Genomic DNA, 23,175 nt, shown 5'->3' with positions numbered 1-23,175 from the left:
CGTCTGTTTACAACTGCGCCAAACGTCTTCTCCACAACACACTCTATGTTAGTTACTTGTGGAATGAGTCTGTTCATCCCCACAGATCAATATACTCTCTCTGGTCTTTGCCTGGGCATGTTCCAAGCACCCTGCACATGCGCTCACCCTGTCTACGGCGTTAAGAGTGGAACATACACAAATAAGCGAATGATGAATACTGGCATGTAAACAGATGACGTGAAGATATATATCTTATATATATCTTATATATATAAGTTATACAAAATAATAAACGCAGACTCTATGTTTTAATCTGGACCTTCAGAACAGCCGCCCCCTAATTAGTCTGAACCTAATTAGCAAATAAAATTTGGGGCACAGATTAATATTAAGGGTCAAGTCAATTTCTCCATAATGGGCTATGGGAAGTTGGAAGTAACCTCTAAAGTCGATGGGTTATCGTCGTCGTCAGGGGGGTCAGGGAACGCAGGAAGCTCTATCAACTTAGCTACTGGTCTGGTATAAGTCCGCCCTTGGACGATGACTTCTGCCGCTCTGACCTTCCCATCCGAACCATTGATCACTCTGCTCACATGGCAGAGTCCGTTCATCTCGTCCTGTCTGTACACAGTCTGAGGAAGGGCAGGGTCCAGCCGCCCCATCAAGAGGTAGTTTGGGGTGATGGGGTCGATGTCAGCTACGTCGCTTGAAACGTAGCCGAGGGGCTTGGAGTTCAGAACTCCCTCAATCTCGGTGAGGACCGTAGCCAGGACTTCATCGCCCACTGTCTGGGCTCCAAGTACAGTGTACATAGCAGTCTTTATTGATCGGACCTCTCTCTCCCACGTTCCCCCGAAATGGGGAGCATTCGGTGGATTGAACTGGAAGGTGACCTGCGCCGGAGCAAGGCGGGTCTTGAGTTCTTCACCCATGTTCAGGAAGCTCGCTCTCAGTTCCGTGTCTCCTCCTCGGTAATTTGTCCCTTGGTCTGACAATAGCACTGAGGGGGTCCCTCTCCTCGCTTGGAACCTCCGGAATGACATGAGGAACGAGTCTGTACTCATCGACTGGAGGAGCTCAATGTGAACAGCTCTGGTGGTCATGCATTTATACACGATGCCCCACCTCTTCTCTGTTCCTCTTCCTCTCTTGACATTGAATGGGCCGAAGCAGTCCACGCCCGTGGAATGGAAGGCCCGCTCGCCGAGTCGGAGGCGGCAGGGAGGCAGGTCTGCCATCTTCGGGATAATAGGCTGTGCCCTCCACTTGCGACAGGTCGGGCAAGTTCATTGGAATCGGCGTACAGCTTCTCTCCCTTGGAGTATCCAGAAGCGCCGTCGGATCTCCGCGAAGACTCGCTCGGTCCCCGCGTGGCACACCACCTCGTCGTATTTCTGAATGATCAGATCTGTTATCCTGTGTCGGCTGCTTAGGACGATGGGATGCTTAACATCCTCGGCCAAGTCCGGGGCCCGTCTCAACCTACCACCCACCCTGATGAGGCCCTGGGCGTCGATTTCTGGGGCTAAGGTGAGGAGTCGACTGTCTGAGGGGACTGGCTTTGCCCTTATCAGACACTCCATTTCCTCGGGGAAAGAGTCTCTCTGCGCCCTCTGCAGCACAAGAAGTTCCGCTTCCTTGTAGGCAGATGCACTGAGGTCTGTGGTGGGGAGGAGCTCCGGGTGGTGCCATAGGAATGTCCTTTTCTGGGCACTCTCCAGAGTTTGACAGTCGTCTAGGTCCGGGCCCGTTGGAGCCGGGGCTTGACTCAGCCCGCAGAACATGGACTTTTTTATTTCTGACTCGTCTTGGTTTGCCTCCCGCGGTGTGGAGATAGGCCACTTCTCCTCCGGGAGCTTGAGGAACTCTGGACCATCACTGTATGAGTTAGGACGGGTGAGGTCGGCTAGGGACATCCCCCGTGTGATGACATCCGCTGGGTTCTGCTTGGTGTCAACATATCTCCAACATTCCGCTCCTACCAGGTCTTGGATTTTGGATACTCGGACTCCTACGAAAACTTTGTACCGACAGGAGGCGGACTGGATCCAGGTGATCACGGTCATGGAGTCTGACCATAGGATGATCTCACGCACCGGTATGGTGAGTTCACTTTGCACCATTTTGGCGAGTTGTGCGCCTACCAGAGCTGCGCAGAGCTCTAGTCGCGGGATCGACTGCTGCTTGCGGAGAGCTATCCTCGAGCGGGCCAGGACGAAGGCTACGTGGACTTCTCCTCCCTCTTCTCGAGCTCTCAGGTAGGCCACTGATCCGTACGCCACTTCAGAGGCGTCGCTGAAGACGTGCAGGTCTGTCTGACACTTCTCCAGTCGCACGGTAGGGGGGAAGTAACTCCGCGGGATGGCAACCTCGCGGAGTAAGACAAGTTCATCTTCCCACTCTCTCCATGTGGTGGCTAGGTGCTCGGGTATGGGGTCATCCCAGCCCTGCTCCTTGGCCCACAGTTCTCTCACCAGCATCTTCGCCCGGGTGGTGTAGGGGAGAATACACCCCATTGGGTCGTACTGGCTGGCGAGTGTTCGGTACACACTCCGCCGAGTGGTCAGTCTAGTCGTGGACGTCTCCTGATCCGTCCTCAGAGGTGTGTGTCGGTAGTGAAGCGAGTCCGTCTTGAAGCGCCAGACGAGGCCCAGGGTCATCTCTTGCGCTTCGCCTGGGGTGTGCGCCATCCAGGTCTCGCTGCTAGCGGCTTTAGTCTCTGGAGGGAGGTGTAGGAGAACTTGAGGGTCGCTACTGGCCCACTGTCGGAGGTCGAATCCACCTTTGGCTAACGAAGCCCGTAGCTTCATTAGGATGCTCTCTGCTTCTTCTGGCGTGGATACGCTCTGTAGGCAGTTGTCCATGTAGAAGCTTCGTTCAACGCTGTGTCGGACATCATCGTCAGCTCCGGGGTCTTCGGCCACGTGCTTCTGTAACGCGAACATGGCGCAGCACGGGCTGCAGGTGGTGCCGAAGGGGAGTACCTCCCATTGGTATATCGAGGGTTGTTCGTCGTCGAGCCTCTCCCTCCACGGAAACCTCAGTAAAGGCTTGTCTTCCTCCATCAGTCGAACTTGTAGGAACATCCCCTTGATGTCGCAGCTGATGGCCACTTTGTCCTGACGAAAACGTATCAGGACGCCGAGGAGGGAGGGTCCGAGTGTAGAACCGGGCAGGAGTAGGCTATTCAGATTCTGCTGTCCAATCTGATAACTGCAATTGAACACAATGCGGTTCTTTCCGTTGTGGGTGACCTTGTGGTGGGGCACGTACCAGGACTCTGTCGTCCCTTCTGCCTCGTGGTCATCGATTTTCTTTATGTGGCCGGCCGTTACCAGCTTCTCGATCTCGGCGCGATAGATCGTTGCTTGTAGGGGATCCTTGGCGAGGCGCTGCTCAGTGCTCTGTAGGTAGTGGTGCGTCGCTCCCTTAGGCACATGCAGAGTGGGCATCCCTTCCCGCCTCAAGAGTGGGGTTGCATATCTTAGCACTCCGTCGATCTCAACCCTCGTAGTCTTCTGCTCTAGTAGAGCGATGGCATACTTGTCCTCCTTGGACCGAACCATCTTGCGTTCGTTCGTGAATGGCAGTGCGTCTAGTATCCATAGCCTCTCAACGTGCTGTAGGAGAGTGTTGTCTGTGTCGCTCACCTTGGTGTAAAGGCAGCGTGTGGACGTTGGTCGGCTGGAAGGCCCGGAGAGGGGGCCCTGGAGCGTCCACCCCAGACGGGTCTTAACCGTGGCTGGGCATCCTCTGGGTCCGATGTGGACCGCATCAGTAGGGACAATGAGGTCTGCGTGGTCGGACCCAATGAGTAGGGTCGGTATACCGCCGCTGATAGGCGGTATGGGCAGTTGGCGTAGGTGGTTGTACTTTTCCCTCAGCTGTGGGATGGGGTAATCGTAGCGTGACAAACCTATGTCGTAGCTCGTGAACGCCTTGCTGATGGCGTACCGCTTCTCAGGCTGGTCGATCGCTGCAATGGTGAACGAGACGTTTTCACCTTTGATTGTCTTTAAGTCTCGACGAATGGTACGGAGGGTCATGGTCTCCTCTGGACCCCGCAGGTCCAACTGGGTCGCGGCGGAGGCGAGGAGGAGTGTCTTCTCCGACCCGTCGTCAAGGATGGCGTAGGTGTCGAGTACCTTGTCCCCGTGGCTGAGGAGTACTCGTACCACCTTACATTACATTTACATTTAGTCATTTAGCTGACGCTTTTATCCAAAGCGACTTACAAGTTCTGTACGACAAGCCATCAGGAAGGGCACAACTCTATCAGCTGAGCAACAATGTTCATCAAAGTGTTGAGTGCTACAGTGTAGGTTAGTTTATTAGGACAAGTGCATGACAGTACGGTTAGTTAGGGTTAGATTTTGTTTTTGTTTTTTTAATTCAGATAATGGTTGAAGAAGTGCGTCTTTAGTCGACGGCGAAAGATTGGACGTGATTCGGCTGTCCTAACTGGGGTGGGTAGTTCATTCCACCATTGTGGGGCAAGGACTGAGAATAGGCGACTTCTCTTTGATGACCCTCCCGGAGCTTGGATAGGAGTAGGTCTGAGGCGGCCAGAAGATGCAGAGCGTAGGGGTCTTGAGGGTGTGTAGTTAGAGACCATTGACCGGAGGTAGGCGGGAGCGGTTCCCTTTGCCGCACGGTATGCTAGGTCGAGGGCCTTGAAGCGGATTCGTGCAGCAATGGGGAGCCAGTGCAGGTCCCTAAGAAGTGGGGTGACATGGGCCGACTTCGGTAGGTTTGAGATCAGGCGGGCCGCTGCGTTCTGAATGAGTTGAAGAGGCTTAGTGGCAGTGGCCGGGAGGCCAGCGAGCAGTGCATTGCAGTAGTCGAGGCGGGAGATGACTGTTGATTGGACGAGGAGTTGGGTGGCTTCTTTTGTCAGGAAGGGGCGTATCCTTCTGACGTTGCTCAGGAGGAATCGGCAGGTTCTGGTCGTCGCTGCGATGTGAGCAGAGAAGTTCAACTGGTCGTCGAGGACAACACCAAGGTTCTTGGCGGTCGGGGACGCAGTCACAGCTGCATTCTCGACTGTGATTGAAAGGTCGGTTAGGGGGGAGGATTTGGCCGGCAGGTGGAGCAATTCTGTTTTGCTTAGGTTCAGTTTGAGGTGGTTGGACGTCATCCAGGCTGAGATGTCGGACAGACAGGCCGAGATCCGCTCAGAGACGTGGATATCTGAGGGAGGGAAGGAGAGGAAGAGTTGAGTATCGTCGGCATAACAATGGTAGGAGAAGCCATGAGACGTGATAATGTTACCCAGTGATTTAGTGTAGAGGGAGAAGAGAAGGGGTCCTAAAACCGAGCCCTGGGGGACACCCGTCCGCAGGGGGCGGGTGGCCGACAGGGTCCCTCTCCATGACACTTGGTAGGAGCGGTCATTGAGGTATGATGACAGCCATGTCAGCGCAGAGCCAGCCACTCCCATTCCTGCGAGGGCCGCAAGGAGGATCTGGTGGTTGACTGTGTCGAAGGCTGCAGATAGATCTAGGAGAATCAGGACAGAGGAGAGGCCTTTCGCTTTTGCTAAGTGAAGTGCCTCTGTGACCGCAATGAGGGCTGTCTCTGTGGAGTGACCAGTCCTGAAGCCTGACTGATTAGGGTCTAGGAGGTCATTCTGTAAGAGATAAGCAGTAAGTTGGTTGGATACAGCACGTTCAAGTGTTTTAGAAAGGAAGGAGAGAAGAGAGACAGGACGGTAGTTGCCTATGACGGTAGGGTTCAGGGTTGGTTTTTTTATGAGCGGCGTGACTCTGGCTTGTTTTAGGGAGGTGGGGACCACCCCCGAGTTGAGTGAGGAGTTGATGGTTGCAGTTAGGAATGGGAGGATGTCTGGTGCTATGGTCTGGAGGAGTGGGGAGGGTAGCTGGTCCAGCTGGCAAGTAGTCGGACGGTTCGACGTTACCAGTGTCAGGGTCTCTGCTTCTGTAATGGGAGAGAAAGATGACAGAGTGAAGGATGAGGTTCTCGATTCAGCATTTGGAATGGGTGGGGGTTGGGAGAAGGAGCTGCGGATGTTCTCCACTTTTTCCTCAAAGAAGATCGCAAAGTCTTCGGCAGAGAAAGATGAGGGAGGGGGGGTGGGGGGGGAGTGAGGAGGGAGGACATGGTAGCATGCAGTTTGCGAAGATTCTTGGCAGAGGCCTCGATCCTATGGTGGAAGAAAGAAGCTTTGGCATTAGTGATGGTTTTGGAGAATGTTAACAAGAGGTTGTGATATGTGTCGATGTCAGCAGTGAGGCGTGACTTTCTATACTTCCTTTCAGCTGCTCTCAGGACCTGTCTTTGTTCTCTCACTGGATCTGTCAGCCATGGACTGGGTGGGGAACGGCGGGCAGGTTTCTCAACGAGGGGACAGAGCTTGTCGAAGGAGGTTGCAAGGGCTGAAAGGAGGGTGGAGGTTGCCATCTCTGTGGAGGGAGCAGAGAAGGTGTCACTCAAAGGTAGAGCGGATAGTATGTCAGAGGAGAGGGTGGAGGGGGATAGGGAGGGCAGGTTGCGTCTGAGTGAGACCTTGAGGAGCACTCTGGAGCTCCCACTCTTCGCGGGGTCGATGTAGAGTACTTCTGCTCTCGAGTTGCTTAGTGGAGCTGGGTTTCGCTTGTTGCTCTCATGCAGTGCTTCGAGGTGAGCGCCGTCACACTTGCCACACTTCTTCTTAAGGCGGCATTCTGCGGCCATGTGGCCGCGCGCACAGCGGAAGCAGCGGCGGTTAGCCTTAATCCACTGACTTATTTCGGCGGTGGTCAGTTTCTTGAATGCGTCGCACTGTGACAGCCAGTGTTCGCTGTCGCAGTATTGACATGCGATCTTCCATTTCTCCTTGGCGGGGGGGTTGTGACTCTTCTGTCGTGACACCGACTCTGCCTGGTGCATCACTGTGATGGGCCTGCTTTGGTCTTTAAACCTCCTCGTCCCTCTTTAATGTTCGAGCCACCCCATGCGAAGGTGTCAATTCTTAGGCTGCTAACCTCCCTGGCTAGGAAGTCAGCAAGGTCCAGCAGTGACTGTTCTGGGCCATTCGGGTCACGGTAGTTTCTTTGCCGCCGAAAACGTTCTTGGCGGAATGGGGGGAGCTTCTCTAATATGCGCTCCACGTTGGAGTTGGCGTAATAATAATAATAATAATGACTTGGATTTATATAGCGCTCTTCATGACACCCAGAGCGCTTCACAGAGTCCATTATTTGTTCATACACAGTCATACCGGTGGTGGTAAGCTACAATTGCAGCCAGAGCTGCCCTGAGGCAGACTCACGGAAGCGTGGCGAATAATCATCGCCTACGGCCCCTCCGACCACCACCAACATTCATTCACATGCATACACATTCATACGAGGCAAGTAGGTTAAGTGTCTTGCCCAAGGACACAACGGCGATGGGATGTACATGGGCTTGAGCGGGGCAACTCGTACATCCCCTTCTCTCGTTGGGACCCGAGCATCCCTACTAGGGACTGTACTTTGACGGATAGGTCATCCAGGGCTCGGTTGTCTTTAGCCGGGGGAAGGCGTTCGATCTCACGTATCTCCTGAATGACATAATCCCACGTACATCCGTAACGTGCGTCGAGGGCAACCAGGGTGTCAGAATAGGGAGTTTGTGAATTGGAGTAGGCCAGCGCTATGTTGTGCGCTCTAGTTACCTTGAGATGCTTAAGGAGAATGGCATACTTGTATGGCTCGTCCTGTACTCCTGACATAATTGTCTCTAGGCACATACGCAGCTCGGTATACTGCGCTCGGTCTTCTCTTGTGAAGTCTGGGAATACGGGGGTCCCAATGTAGGGTGCCATAGAGGGCTGTGACACTGACACACGTGGGGGGAGAGGCATCCGCGGCGAGTCTCCCTGTGCGTTGGGTCGTTGGTTCGTGCTGGGCGGGAACCAGGGGCTGGGTTGCCAGGTACTAGTCCTCAGTGCCGTCTGGTGCTCGAACTCCCCACTGGGGTGTGTTGGGGGTTCATGACGCAGCGTGTCGGGACTGAGACCGGGGCTGCGCTGTGCTTCCTGGTCTGCGATGGAGTAGTGCGGGTGGGCCCTCTGTCCTCCCTCGTCCTCAGTCAGGCTTTGTAGTCGCTCGGCTAGCTGCTCTGCAACGTAAGCAGGTTCTTCCCTTAGGCGGGGTCCCATGTAGCTTCGTCGGGGAGGGGAGGGTGCCCTCGACCCTTGGCGTGATGATCTCCGGGAGCTCCGGGTGGAAGAGTGGGGAGTCACATTCTGGAGCGCTTGCGCCATCATTTGTGCTTGTAGACGGTCTCGTTCTGCCTTGCGCTGCGCATTGGCGCGGTCTCGCTCCATGGTTTCTTTAGCCTGGAGGCGCCTCTTTTCCAGTCTGTGGTCAGCTTGGAGGCGTCTCTCTTCCAGTCTGAGATGTTCGCGCTCACTCTCTCGTTGCGCCTGGAGGCGGTCACGCTCACCCTGGAGGCGGTCCCTTTCCGCCGAAGCGGTTATCGTGGCGATCAGGACTTGCGCTAGCCTCTTATCGGCTCCGCTTGGGGAGGACGCTGAGGATGGTGATTTGGAGCTGGCCGGGCTTGGCGGTGACCTGGTCTTCTCACGCGCTCCGAGGTCCATCTCGGAGGCGCTGTACTCTGTCTTCTCCCGCGCTCCGAGGTCCATCTCGGGGGCGCGGTACTCTTTACTTTCATGCGCTCCGAGGTCCATATCGGGGGCGCTGTGTTCTTTACTTTCATGCGCTCGGAGGTCCATCTCGGGGGCGCGGTGTTCTATGGGTATAGTCAAGTCATGCCCTGCTTGTCCCCCCCTGTAAGCTAAGTCAGTTTCACTTAAACTAGCTTGGGTCTCTACATCTAGGGTTGACTCCTCTGTAAGGTTGGGCATGCTTGAGCTACCAATGCTATCCCTGCTTAGCGTCCTCGTGGATAAGCTATGAGGTAAATCTACAGCGTAGCCCTCCAAGTAGGGAGGGGGCTGACGCTGGCGCCTAGGGCGCGGTAATGGGGGAGAGCTGGTTGGAGAGTGTCCGCCGCTGGCCATATTATCACTAATATTATTATTACTGATACCCTCCGGCTCGAAGGACCAATTGTAGCTAAGGGGCTACACAACCCTGACTTGTTACTACTGGTTACTACTATAATATCAATGCCACAACGTCCGAGGTAACGATAGTTCCTGTACTATGGGTATCCGACCGTTGGAGCTCTGAATGGAGTGAGACAGAGCGAACTGCACAGGGAAAAGCAAGATGGTGGATGGAGACGGTAATTCTCTGGAGATCCTACTCCAGAGACTTGCAGACACACTTGGGATAATCCGGTCGTCGCTGGGGAGGAAAGGGTCTCGTACGGACCGATCCTTGTATTCCTAGCGCCCGATGGCAGGATTAATAGCTATTAGTCCAAAAGCCCGTTGGCATGGGTGATAGCTAGTTAGCCCCTTTGCTAGGCTAACCCGCAGGAAGTCTTCGATAAGTAGAACGTCGCTGGGTTCAACTATAAGTCTCTCCACGTTACTTCGCTTACACAAGTCACTATACTGTGCCAATAGTGGCTCGACAATATTATGGTTGTATCTAATTAGCCGTTCGGCTCTCTATAACGATACGTTGCTTTTCCGTCTGTTTACAACTGCGCCAAACATCTTCTCCACAACACACTCTATGTTAGTTACCTGTGGAATGAGTCTGTTCATCCCCACAGATCAATATACTCTCTCTGGTCTTTGCCTGGGCATGTTCCAAGCACCCCACACATGCGCTCACCCTGTCTACGGCGTTAAGAGTGGAACATACACAAATAAGCGAATGATGAATACTGGCATGTAAACAGATGACGTGAAGATATATATCTTATATATATAAACAATATATAAGTTATACAAAATAATAAACGCAGTCTCTATGTTTTAATCTGGACCTTCAGAACAGTCGGCCTTACCTCCACCTACGTGCCTTTCACGCGGGTGGTGGGTTTGGTCCAGGGGCTGAAGGAAGGGGTGCCTCGGCTTGATAGCCCGATAGCATCCATCCTTTGCCCCGAGATGGTGTGGGAGCCATTACGAAAGCCATTTCCCCAGGGGAAATCGGCTAGGCAGTTGGTTGTTTGGAGTGACCAGGCGTTCATCGCCTCGACGCAGAGCCTGGCTGCGACCTCTAACATCGCACAGCTGGCACGCTACATGTCGGGGCTGATGGCGGACGGGGCGGTGCTGGATGACCAATAACAGTACCTCCACGCCCAGGAGGCTGGAGCCATCCTGCACCTGACGCAGCTGCAGGCGATAGCTGCCGGGAAACAGCGTGCCCTGGCCACTAAAATCCAGCGCCACCTTTGGCTGGAGCAGGCGGCGGTACCGGATCAGCGAAGGATCCCCCTTCTCACGGCCCCCCTCTCCAACGCTGGATTATTCTGATCGGCGATGCATCAGATGACGGCTGCCTGCAGGGACATGGAGGAGCAGCGCTCCGTGCTCCAGTCCCACTTTCCCCGACCCCACACGACTGGGGACGTGAGGCAGAAACAACGCCAGCAGAGATCTGCGTCCTACACCGCCACCGCCACTGCTGGGCCTGCAATAAAGAAGGCCAAGAGTGGAGGAGCCACTACCACTGCTGCCAGTCATCCTGCACCCGGGGGGAACGGTAGGGAACGACGCGAAGCGGCACCCTGCGCGTGGGGGGGCGGGACAAGTGACTCTACCCCTGCTGCCCCTGCCCCCCCCCCCCCCCCCCCCCCGAAAATATGATTTTGTCTATTAAATAAAGGTTCCCTCCTGAAGAGGGGCTATTTTTTGTTAACAAAACGTGTGTTGATTCACAACATTTTGGGGGATACGACATGTGCAATTTTAAGCCCACAGCTAAGAATGCTGGGGTTGCGATTCTTGCTTGGAGTGTTTGTGCAGTTTTCTCTGAAAATTGCATTGGTCGCTATTGTGTATAGCTTAGCAAGGCTTGTAGTTCTAGCACTTGGCCAAGGCTTATGTCCTTCTCTCTACTTAATACAGCGTTTTTTCTTACGTGAGTAAAAGTGAACTTGGGTTTTTTATTGTATGATGAGAGTTGTGTGTGTGTTTCATGTAACGTTTAGGTAAATGTAGCATTGAGTCCACAACTGGTCTGGGTGTTAGCTTACAGAGTTGTACATATGTGGCATATGACCAAGGGCCTTTGAGTCCCTCTCTTTAGCCTGATATTTATTCTTTGCTTAAGGGTAGAGGCAAAAATAACGGGTGGCAAGTTTTTTCGCACATAAGCTGGAGCCGTGAAGTAGAACCAGTTTTTTACACAAACGAGGTAATCGGCTGTGGCTGGAGTGCAGGATGTAAAGCTATTACCCTAGCAGGTATGTGTGCTTTCATGTAGCATGCCATGCAACTGGTGTCGCAGCTCTGCCTTTTTCTATTGCATCGTATCTGGGGTGAGGTATTTGAGAGGCGTGATTTTTTAACGTAGCCTCTGTGAGCGAAGACGCTCTTTGATTGCAGCGAAGAAGAAAAAGACGCTCTCCGATTGGCTATCCCTAACCCTAACTCTAAGCATAACCATGTCGAAAGAATGCCTAAGCATAACCACTTCGAAAGAATACCTAAGCATAACCACTTCGAAAGAATGCCTAAGCATAACTGTTCTGAAGGTCCAGATTAACACTGAAAGTCTGCGTTTATTATTTTGTATAACTTGTATATTGTTTATATATATAAGATATATATCTTTACGCCATCTGTTTGCATAATAGTATTATTCGCTCGCCTCATTGGGTCCCACCCTTGACGTTGTAGGCGCCAGAGACGAGCCCTCCCAGACATGGTTTCTAGACATGTTCGGACAAGTTCAGACTTGCCCAGAGCAGGTGCATTGATTCTGGACAGGTAAATCGGCTGAGCCTCATAGGGATCAGTTGGAGTATATATATTGTAGATGGTGCAAGCAGTCACGTCGGCAGTAACAGAACAGGAGAAGCAGCAGAGCGAGAGCGTGATACGTCCGGTACAGTTGTACACAGACCTACAAGCAGTGTATCGTTACAGAGAGCTAATGGCTACTTAGATGTGATTATAATATTGTAGAGCCATTATTGGCGCAGTATAGTGACTTGTGTAAGCGAAGTAACGTGGATAAACGTATAGTTAAACCCAGCGGCGTTTGGATCGAACTACTCATTGAAGACCGTCTGCGGGTTAGCTTCCAGTACAAACGAAGCTAGCTAGCTACCATCTATGCCAACGGGCCTTTGGATTAATAGCTATTAACCTTGCCATCGGGCGCTAGGATTACAAGGACCGGTTCCGTACGAGACCCCTTTTCTTCCAGCGACGACAGGATTATCCGACCGGTCTACAGGTCCTCCGGAGCTTGGAGCTCCAGAGGGAAACCATCGTCTCCAGCTACCCTTGCTTTTCCCAGTATCACCTCGTTTCTTCTCACTCCCTGCAGAGCTCCGGTCGAGTATCCGTAACCTAGGAATTATTCATTACCGCTGACTTTGATACCCTGACATTCTATTATTAAAGGAGAACCGTGATAATTCAGATGTATGTTGCTATGACGATTAAAATGCTTATAAACCAGGTATCCTTGTCCCCGCGCCGTCAATTGAGTGTCCGCCATTTTGTCTAACTATACTGTCTTGCTATTAATATTCTTTAGTAGTGGTTTAATCTAAACAATCTTTAATACAGTCCGGGTTGTGTAGCCCCTTAGCTACAATAACCACTTCGAAAGAATGCTTAAGCATAACAGAGAATATATGTACAAGGCGGAACTTCGGAAGAGACCCTTCAGAGCTAAACCAATCAGAGAGGGTATTTTCTTCTTCGCTGTACGCGGCCTAGCCAATCAGAGAGTGTCGTCGAAAACAGAGGTTACGTTAAAAGATCACGCGGTTGAGAGGGGTGGACAGTCCACCCGGATATAGTTATATCTTTTACGACACTGATTGGCCGAGAGGTTGTGCCTTTTTCCCACACCATATTAGGATAATGGGACATGGGATTTCTCCGGCCATAGAAGACGTCACAGGCGCGTTTTCTTATTGGCCATGAGACATATCAGTTCAGGGTTAGGGTTAGGGTTAGGGTTAGGGTTAGGGTTAGACATATCAGAGTTCAGGACTGTCACGGCGAGAGCCTTCCTCACCCCTCCTCCTTCCACACCATCATGGCGGAAGCCTTCCTCACCCCTCATCCTCTCACACCCTTATATCGGCAGCATCTGACCCCAGGATTCCCACGCTGCCAGTAGGACACTAATTAACACGGCTGTGAGGGATTCCCTCATCAGCAAACTCCTACTTCAGCCCACGGATCCTGCTCTACCCTCGTCGCAGTGTTAACCTAACTTCCTAGGTACGACAACGAACCCTAGCCTTGCTACTCAATCCTTGTTGAAATACCTTGTCCTAATCTTGTTCTCTCTGTGCCCAGGACCACCGCTCCGAGACACCACCCACCTGGACGTCCCGTGCTGCACAAGGAGTGCACCTGCTCTCGTTCATTGCACATTCATGTACCTGTTGCACATTCTATACCTGTAACCTGTCTGCTTGGGGGGTAAACATTAAAACCAACCTAAAACGCTCCATTCTCTCTCCTCCTGTGTTCTGCTATTGGGCTCCGCCAAACCCTGCCCTAACAGAACACTGCGACCAGATGTCGAGCCCAGCATCACAGGAGCCCGGAGAATGGAGAGAATTCCAGAGAGAATTCCAGACCGTCGTCAACGGCCACGCCATTCTGGTAAACCAGCACACACGCACACTGGAGGAAACCACTGCCCAACTTGGCGCGCTCACGCTCAGCTCTGCGGAGCGAGACAGACAATGTGACCGCTTTGATGGATACGTCTCTGCCCAGCTAAACCCACCTGTTGCGGTCCCGCACAGAGAGCCCCATGTCCCTGCACCAGAACGTTACGACGGAGACGTCTCTAAGTGTCGTGCCTTTATTTTTCAATGTTCATAACGGCCGCAAACCTTCCAAAGTGATAAATCTAAAATCGCTTACCTGTCGGGTCTGCTCAAGGGTCCTGCGTTACAATGGGCAACCGCTCTTCACTTCAGTCAGTCCCCCCTCTGCAATTCGTACTCCGCATATATCGATGACATGCGGAAGGTCTTCGACCACCCTCCCGGGGGCTCAGATAGTTCTGCTGGCTTGTTCTAAAAGACGAATTGGCGTCTAAAGAGAAACCGACTTCCCTGGACGAGCTAATTAACTTAGCCAGAGAACTGGACATGCGTCTTCGCGAGCGCCACCGTGAAAAGGCTAGCGGCACTCGTCCTCCGTTGCCCAATTCATGTCGCTCTCCTCCCCCCGGGCACGCCGCCCGCATCGAGCACAGCCCCTCTGAGCCAATGGAACTATGAAATCAGCGTATGGTCTTACGAGACCGATCAGCGCTGGCCCAGGGTGTTCAATGATAGAATATGCTTTGTGGGTCCAGCGCGCCTTGGTTGCCCAACATAGCATAAAAACTGTGTTTTTTATGCGGTCAGCTGGGAAGGAGATTCTTTTGTCTCTACAGAGTGCCAGTGCACTAGGTTAGACTCGACGGCTCACGTACATCTCCGGGGGGAGATGACGGAGTAGATCAAAACATTGGCAGGGGGGTTTCACGCCCGTTGGGTGGGCCACCAGGAGCAGTGCGTTCGTGTACTGACCATCTTGGTGGCGCCCTCTGTGATGTTTTGGATCGACACGCGTACCTACCCCCCTCTTAGGACTGGGGGCGGCGGCGTGACTAGGGCACGGGACTGGTCCTGGTGGCGCCGGACCGGATCAGTTTAACCCGTTGTCCGCCGGGGCGCAGACAGGTTCTGGTAGCCCGAAGGACTCTGTGCTTTTCCGGGGGGAGAATGCCAGGTTGGGCCGGACGTCACAGGGGTTGATGTCATGAATGTGTGTGTCATATAGATGCCACCACGAGTTGCCCTTAACAGTGGCATGCATTGGTCCATACTGTGTTGTACCTTTTTTGCACAATGTTAGGGGGTTGGTCCTTCTCCATTTGTTTTCACCCCTCCCTCCCTGCTAAACTGGGGATGGGAGGAGGCTGTCGGGGAGGCTGCTTCTGTCAACTCCTCTATGCATCCCTGTGTGGGTCCCGGTCCGCCAGGCCCAGGTCGGGCCTTGCCCTCAATAACCTGTGGCCTGGGTTAACCATTTTTAAACCTGAAACGCTTGAACTGCATTGTATAGCCTGTGTATAAGCGCAGTTATGTTTCTGGGGTTTCTTAGTGGGTTAAGGGAGCAACCACTCTCTGTTAATAAACATAGGGGGGTGGTTGTCTCTCCGGTGTGTTGGTAGCAGAGTCGACTCTCAGGTTGAGCCCGGGTCTGACCCCGGCTGCCCGAGAGTATGCAAACTCTTTCTCTGAACCTCGACCCTGCGGGATTAATAAATTGGCGGGGTCAGGGTTCGTGGAGATTGTGACATGGTGCACACTACAGCATACCGAAACACCCTTTCCGCCCGGATACTGTTCTTACAGTAAGCCCCTTAGGCGCCTGTCTAGTCCACAGTGCTCCGGGCGCAGGTCGAGTTCTGCTCTTGGGACCTGTCGGCCTGGATTGAGGGATCAACCTTTTTGGAGGGTTGTCTCCCCGGCGCGCCGGCTGGCCCCACGATTTTGTGGGGGGGAAGCCTCCTTGGGAGCGCTTCGGAGCGGCGTGCCAAGGGGAGAAGGGCCTTCACCTGGTTTAGGCCCTGTCCGATTCGCTGGCGATGTGGGGGGTGGTGTCACCAGTGACCGTCTGGTGGGGTCTCGATGCCGCGGCCTTGTTGACCTCACCAAGCCCCTTTTTTCAGGGGGTTCTAGCCCCCGGGATGTGGCCTGGGGCTGGGACCTCCTCCGCGCCCCACTACTACGGCCTTGCCACAGGGTTGGTATTTTTTTTACCCCAACCCCGCGATGTTGGGGGCTGTGACGGGTTTTTTTTGCTTTACGTCCGTTCCCTGGTGGCGTGTGGGATGCACGTCCGCGTAGTCGCAGGCCCTTCTAAACAAAGGTAAGTCCCACGGTCTTACTCACCCTGTGCGTTTGAGGCGCTAAACCCTCTTCGCACAGTCAGGTCCGATCTCCCTCTCGTCCCTTGCTAGGGGGGCAGGGGGGCCCGGATCCTCCCCGGTATTCTGATGGTTGTAGGGGACCTCAGCGGGTACATCTGTCGAGCTTCCGCTCTGCTCAGCTCTTGTGTTCCAATAGAGCAGAGCGTAAGCTATAACGAAATATAACGAAGGTTATCCTATAACCCTAGTTATATGAGTAATAGCGAGCGCTCTGCTCTGACTCACTGATGACCCCACGGTCTTCCGTTTCAGTGGTGAAAGACTGGGGAAGGAGCTGATAGTATGGCCATGACCCCGCTTATATAGGAGCGGATGTGGGAGTGGTCAGGCAGGTGGGCAGGTGCGTACACGTGGTGAAAGTTTTCATGATATAATATGATTAAAGGGATAGTTCCAATAGAGCAGAGCGCTCGATATTACTCATATAACTAGGGTTATAGGATAACCTTCGTTTTCTTTTTTCCAACATGGCTGCCTGTAACCATTTGTAACCACTATAGAAAGAAAATGCCTACTTTCTCTGAGGTGGTTAGAGTAGGTAACATTGGAAAAGCATGATATTACTGTTCCACTGTGACTTATTTACAAGATCCAGTAATTAGATACAAATCTTTGTTTATATATTTGTCATATATCAACACATATCAGGGGCGTAGCTGGAGATTCTGGGCCCCATGAAATAATCTATTGTGGGCCCCCAATCAAGAGAAGAATCAAGAATCAAGAGGTTTATTTGTCACATACATACCAGGGCATACAGTGAAATGCGGGTGGTCTTGCCCGCATTGATTGTGCAAAATACAATAATAAAATAGAATAAAATAGGCATAGAAAAATAAAATAGATAAGACACAAGATATGCATGGTAAATTGTAATTCATGTGAGCGCGCGTTTACATCAGGGTCCCATTTTCAATTCATCTTAAATTACATACATGACATACAGATACAGTACTGCTACATCTAGACATTTATGACATACCATATTTACAAATACAGTACTGTTTGTGATACAAAGAGTCTAAAAAAGAGAGTATATATATTTGACAAAGAAACTGTACATTGGAGGTGGGTGTGTTAACAGAATCCGGCTATAGGGCGACAATAATGTGGTCAAGAGGCATGGTTTCCAGTCTTTGGCCTTTAACTGGCTTGATGTGTTTATTCACATGGTGGGAGCATTTACACATGAGTCCTCTCTCTTACTGAGAGACTGGGGGAGAGAAAGAGGGTGAGGAGACACAGATACTTATACTCGTCATTTGGTAGTACTCCGGAGTATCTCCGCCTAGAACGCCCTCCAATGGACACAGATATACATGCAGATAGACAGACACTAGTGTGTACAGTTACATTATGCAGTTAGACATTTACTAACAATCCCACACAGAGTCTCTAGCTTCAACAGGGTGGGTGGGGGGCTTGGGTAGGCGGGGTGGGTAACTGTACATTGGAGGGGGTTGGGTTAGGACATTTACTGTACATTGGAGGGGGTTGGGTTAGGACATTTAGAGGGGCCAGTTTCGAATTGCAGTCTCCCGTAGGTGCTCTTTGAGAGTGGTTTTGAAAGTGGGTAGTGATACACATTCCTTTACAGATGTGGGTAGGGCGTTCCACATTGATGTGGCATAATTGCGAAACGTGTTTAGTCCCTTGTTGAGTAGGATGGAACCTACTACCTAGGTATGTAATTTCATCTTTCCTTGTGACAATATTGTCACCCACTGTAACTGAGAAGCCGTCGGTCTTGCTGAGTTTGTTATTTGAACCGAAGAGAATGGACTTTTAAGGCAGAGTTTAAGGCAGAGTACAGCAACTTGCAATGGGCCTGGTCTACAAGATGCACTATACGACTAAGGTACCCATGTACATGTCAAAATACTTCCCAAAGGTCAGTGAATACCACGACCACAACACCAGAGGGAGCTCAACAAATCATGTTAAACCCAGATTCGGCTCAAACAAGGGACTAAACACGTTTCGCAATTATGCCACATCAATGTGGAACGCCCTACCCAAAGCTGTAAAGGAATGTGAATCCCTACCCACATTCAAAACCGCTCTTAAAGAGCACCTACGGGAGGCTGCAATTCGAAACTGGCCACCGTAAATGTCCAAACCCCCCCACCCCCATCCCCTCCTAATAGACAGTCTCCTCCCCACCGTATGTATATATTCTCTCCCCACCGTATGTATATTTCTCTCCCACCCACCACCCCCTCCTAATGTACAGTCTCCTCCCCACCGTATGTATATATTCTCTCCACACCATATGTATATATTTCTCTCCCACCCACCCACCCCCTCCTAATGTACAGTCTCCTCCCCATCATATGTATATATTCTCTGTTAGGATCTATGGGTAACAGTACTATAAGCTTTAAGTACCTCGGAGCCTACATATCCGAGGACTTGACATGGACCACACACATTGACAGTGTTGTGAAGAAGGCACGACAACGCCTCTACTTCCTCAGGCTTAAGGAAGTTCCAAGTCAGTCAGAAGATCCTTAAGAACTTCTACTCATGTACAATAGAGAGCATCCTGACTGGCAACATCACCTCCTGGTTTGGGAATAGCACTGCACAAGACCGAAGCAGACTACAAAGAGTGACGCGTTCAGCCGAACGCACAATTGGAGGGGGGCTCCCCACCCTCCAGAACATTTACAACAAGCGGTGCAGGGGCAAGGCTAAGAGAATCATTAAGGACTCCAGTCACCCGAACAACTGCCTCTTTGAACTGCTGCGGTCAGGCAAGCGATACCGGAGTCTCAAGGCGAGCACAGAAAGACTCAGAACAAGCTTCTATCCCCAGGCCATCAGGCTGCTCAACGAACAATGAACACTACACAACAACCATCAAACGCACATAGCACACACATCCACACGCACACACTCACTTTAAACAAACACACTGTAGCACCCACTCCCCACACTTTATAGCACACACTCACTTTAAACAAACACACTGTAGCACCCACTCCCCACACTTTATATCTATTGATAAAGGATTGCACTACAACTCGTACACCTTACTGTAAATTGTACCTAAATTGTACCTCATCCCATTTCTGCTTTGCACTATATAGTATTGTATATTAGTACACTGCATAGTATTGTATATTATATGGTAACTCAGTTACGTCTGTTCTGCATCGGACATTGTACATATGTCTATACTGAACACTGTGACCTCATTTTCTACTTCTAATTTACATGCTATACTATGTTATTGATACTTATCTTGTCTAGCACAGTCTCTGGAGCGTAACAGTAAGAAGCATTTTGTATAAAAGTATTCTGTACTTCTGTATGACAACTATTAAAGAAACTTGAAACTTGTATATTTGCATATCGTATATGTCACAAATGTAACAGTACTATATACAGTACCTGTATGGCATGTATGTCCCTATGCCATAAATGTCATGATGTCATGTATGTTGTGTATGTCATAAATGTCACTATGAACTGAAAATGGGGGACCCTGATGTAAACAAGACAAACGTCTTTCTCTGGTCTGCATCCCCTTAACAATTGTGTGTATTGAGCCGTACTGTATTGTACCCATTCTGCAATCTGTTAAATAAAGTTTTCATTCATTCATTCATTCATTCATTCATTCACTCTGTTTTACCCAGGTGTAATGATAGTTTGTTATCAGCGAGCCAGGTGCAGATTCTGCCTAGTTCAGAGCTGAGGGTTTTTTCAACCTGTAACTTGTTCTTATAAGAGACCAGCAGGGCTGAGTCGTCCGCGAACAGGAACAAGTTGCATTCACAAGCTGACGACATGTCATTTGAATAAATTAGGAACAGTAGCGGTCCTAGTATGCTTCCTTGTGGAACACCACAGCTCACTGGGAGGGGGGGGGGATAGGGTACCGTTTACCTCCACCATCTGTTCTCTCCCCTCCAGGTAGGATTGCATCCAGCTCACTGATAAACTATCAAAACCAATTGCTTTTAGCTTGTCAATCAGAATGGAGTGATTGACAGTGTCAAAGGCCTTTTGTAGATCCAGCATGACCATGCCGCAGTATTTGCCCGCGTCCACCTCTTGTTTGATGTGGTCGTTCAAATATAGAAGGCATGTGTCAGTGGAGTGGGATGTTCTGAAGCCAGATTGGAATTCGTAGATTAGATTTTTTTCCGCAAGGTACTTTTCTACCTGTTTGTATACTATTTTTTCCATGACTTTCGAGATGGAGGTAAGAATAGAAACAGGGCGGTAGTTGCCTGGGTCTAATTTGCTACCCTTTTTGTGCAGGGGGGTTACTCTCGCAATTTTGAAGTCTTTGGGTACGCGTCCCTGTTTTATGGAGAGGTTTATTATGTGTGTGATGACTGGGGTGATGGCGGCTGCTGAGTCTGTGAGGAATTTGGAGGGGATATTGTCATGGTCATGGCCATGGCCTGGACCAATGCAATAGTCTACCAAAGAACCTTGAGTCGCACTAGGCTAGGCATATATTTTCCCCTACTCTTGTGACAATGTTTTCTGATACTTAACTCAACATACAAAAGCTGTTACTTGTCCTGTCTCTCTGTAATCCAATCTCCAACACAAATAGTCTACTCAAGCACACTATTAGGTTGACAGACACTTACATTTGTATGTGCTCTGTAGTATACAATCGCTCATTCTGTCAAACAGAGTAACAAGCACCTGTTTGTTTCTTTTGTGATGTTTTTTTTAATACAGGCAATTATACTTTTGAGTCATCTACATTAACTTACTTTAGGATAATAATAAAACCATATTAATAACAAGATAATAATAGTGTTATCTGCCCCCCCCCCCCCCCCCTCAGTGCTGGGCCCTTGGAATCATCCTAACCTCCCCCGCATACCGTAGCAACTCTTGTTTTGGTACGTAGCAACCGTTGTCTCTTTCAACATGGAGGAAAAATGGGCCTTCTAGATAAATGGATGACAAACTCAGCAGTAAGTGTAGCAGGGTGGATTATCCCTGCTTCGTGGGAACGGTTGCTGGCAGTCACAAGGTAGCTAGACACAGTAGAGCTCCGTCTGACTGCATTCTCGTCTTTGGGCCTGGAGCGTCAAACCGGGACCCGGTAGTGGGAGTGAATGGGGCCCGGGATTTACCAACCTGGTTTGGTACTCTGGTCCTCCTCGCCTCTCCGGGGCGGTCAGCAGTACTCCCCAACTCGCTCTCACTTCCCTGATTACCTCCGTGGGCCCTCCCACACCTAGTGACTGATATGCCTAAATGGATTCGTCCCTCCCGCAAGCAGTACCCTCCCTTGATGACCACTAGAAACCTTACAATGAAAAGGGGAGAGTTGGGTAGGAAGGGGTCAATCATATATACGTTACCCACACCAAAAGAGTTAATACTGGGCACTGGAATGGACACGCACACACAACTATTCCCGTCTTAGTTGTTTAGTATTAATTATACTGGGCAGTGACAAGTATTACTGCAATGAGTCAAATGGCATACACTATCATTATTCCTAATTACTAATAATTAGAATAATAACATATATAGCACTTATACAATAATACCTTCGACCCCAGGGAGAAACAGTTGGAACAAGACGGGAAGTTAAGAGGCATGACAGTCAATCAAACCATACACTTTATCACACTCAAAAGAACTCAAAAATGTGGGCCCACTATACCAGAACAAAAGTCCTATGCTAATGCCGGCATGTAATGTGTATGGGGTACCCCTGTGGACTATGGTTAGCAACCATTAGCTTCACCCGTAGGCCGCAGCACACTGTGTAATAGATCCAGAGCATCGAAGCCCTCTTGTACTCAACCATAATGGCGGCCTCGCCGCGTCACCACCGTCCAGGTAGTAAGATGGCGTCGAACGCTGTCGTCATGGGCGCCAGCAAGCGGGGCTGGAGCAGGGGCAGTGGTGGGCTGAGAGCGTGTGCTGTGTGATGGCGACCTCTGCTGGACGGGACGACTCCCGTGCTGGCTGAACACAGCCGGTGCAGAGCAGATGCAGAACGCCGGTGAAGACGGCTGCTGACAGCCGGTGCTGGGTTGGCGCGCAGCAATACTCTTGCCCACCCTTCTGCTATACGGTTATACTGTCACGCAATGTGGTTGACTACACCACCGGTCTCTTCAGCGCCTCGCGCCCGGGGTATACTGGAGTCTATATAGCCGTTAGCAGCATGCTAACTATACCGGTCACACTGCTACTATACCACGCTATCTATGGACGTTAGTCCTTGGGTCGGTTTCTGTTACTCACGCACTATCACGGATGCTTCTAGAATAACCCGTCACTAGCAAGTATGTCTCGTCACCCGTCGCTCGCTCCGGCGGGGCTCTCTGGCTCACTTCTCTCACGGGGCTATTCCAAAGCACCTCCCGTTGTAGCTGCGACTGTTCATGGCTACATCCCACACCGAAGAGACCCTTCCTGCTCCCCTCACCTCCAGGAGATTGCCTCTTCCTCGTTGCTTGCTTCTCTCCACGCTCCGCCTGCCACCTGCCGCCCCCTGCTGGCCCCACCACCTAGCCCCACATAAAGAGAACTGGGTGGATCGAATATGATCCAGTTTTACTGTTTATAATCCATATTCCAGCCGGCGGAAGACGTCATTGTTCGAAAGAATATCAATGGAAACTAGTCAACATGTCTTTGTGCACAAAGGGGAGATAAAAGGCAAGTCAGCACTTCTGAATAATAGCAACATATTCAGGATGCTACATAAGCATGACTTTCCAAGATGGAAAGCAAGTAAATGCAGTGCAAAAATGCAACCGCAATAATAATAATAATAATAATAATAATAGATCAAATTTCTATAGCGCCTTTCATAGAACCCAAGGTCGCTTCACAATCAAGAAAAAAAAATAGGGCTAGGGAAGTAGGGGAAAAAGGGGGGATGAGGGCAGGTAAGGCATAATGGACCTAATCTAATCTAAACTAACTGATGGGGAAAGCCTTGGTGAAGAGGTGTGTTTTAAGAGCAGTTTTGAAGGTGTCCAGGGTTGGGGCGTTGCAATGAACAGTGAAAAATACTGAGAGGGTGGACTACCTGGAAAGTACAGGCTACTTTACCTTTATTCTCTCAATGCCTGTGGCCTCAGCTGCCTGCTCGACCTTCTATTTGTTCTTAGCAATGCACCCCATAAAATAGCTACATTAGATCCAA

The sequence above is a fragment of the Notolepis coatsorum genome (assembly GCF_963971535.1).
Source record: "Notolepis coatsorum genome assembly, chromosome: 6".
NCBI lineage: Eukaryota > Metazoa > Chordata > Actinopteri > Aulopiformes > Paralepididae > Notolepis > Notolepis coatsorum.
Note: the sequence above shows the minus strand (reverse complement) of the source record.